Source organism: Phoenix dactylifera, chromosome 4 (genome assembly GCF_009389715.1).
Source record: "Phoenix dactylifera cultivar Barhee BC4 chromosome 4, palm_55x_up_171113_PBpolish2nd_filt_p, whole genome shotgun sequence".
In the NCBI taxonomy this organism is placed as follows: domain Eukaryota; kingdom Viridiplantae; phylum Streptophyta; class Magnoliopsida; order Arecales; family Arecaceae; genus Phoenix; species Phoenix dactylifera.
In genome coordinates, this window is record NC_052395.1 from 28121289 (window position 1) to 28122352 (window position 1064).

The 1064-nt window shown below is 42.3% G+C and overlaps 1 non-coding gene across 1 annotated transcript; it reads right to left on the reverse strand.

The window, feature by feature from the left end:
• Nucleotides 1-417: 417 nt before the first annotated feature.
• On the reverse strand, nucleotides 418-523 carry LOC120110721. The gene has a single exon (XR_005511857.1). It is a non-coding gene; the product is annotated as a small nucleolar RNA R71 (small nucleolar RNA).
• Nucleotides 524-1064: the final 541 nt, after the last annotated feature.

The window sequence follows — 1064 nt, forward strand, 5'->3', positions numbered from 1 at the left end:
TCGAGCTAAGATCAAAACATTAGGATCATCCCCACCTCTTGAGATGGCTGAAGAACAACCCAAACTCCTGAGGAAGTACTTTACTCCCACTATTTACACTTCCCCATCTTGCATTCGATTACCTGAGGTAGCAGCTGTACAATATGAAATAAAGTCTAGTGTGATCCAAATGCTCCCATCTTTTTATGGGCTCACCAACGAAGACCCCTACAAACATTTAGATGAATTTCTTGAGATTTGCACCACTGTCAAGATTCAGAACTTCACTGATGATGCCTTGAAACTTAGGTTATTCCCCTTCTCCCTTAAAGATAGAGCCAAACAATGGCTGAATTCTTTAGAATAACTCAATTCGTTCTTGGGATCAAATGCAACAAGAATTCCTTAAAAAATACTTTTCCATAGGAAGAACGAACCAGTTTAGACGTGCCATTACAAGCTTCTCCCAAACTGAGGGAGAAGAATTTCATGAAACTTAGGAGAGATTTAGGGACCTAATCCGTAAATGCCCTCATCATCAAATACCTAAGTGGCAACTAGTGCAATGTTTTTATGACGGATTGACAGAACGAAACCGTCAGATGATCGATGCTGCATGCGGGGGGACTTTCATGTTCGAAATGAGCATGAAGCATGGCAACTATTTGAAAATCTTAATGAAAACTCCCTCCACCATGCTTCATGTTCTCGTCAAGCATCCCCGAATTTTCAAAGAAAAGGGGCCATTTGTGAAATAAGTCATTCTATGGACCTGTCTAGCAAGGTAGATGCATTGTCCCATAAGATTGACCAACTAATGATAGGAGGACATGTCGTTAGCTCTTCCCAAGCACAAGTGTGTGCTATCTGTTCTAGCCCATCGCATCCTATTCATGAGTGCCCCTCAGCACCCCAATATCCCGAACTCGTGCAAAAACACATCAATGCCGCCCAAACACAGCCCAGACCGGGTAATGATCCATTTTCCAATACATATAATTCGGGATGGCGGAACCATCCAAATTTTTCTTGGAGGCAGCAAGCTTCTAATACCTCCCAACCCTTCTCCCAAAATTTTCAAAACC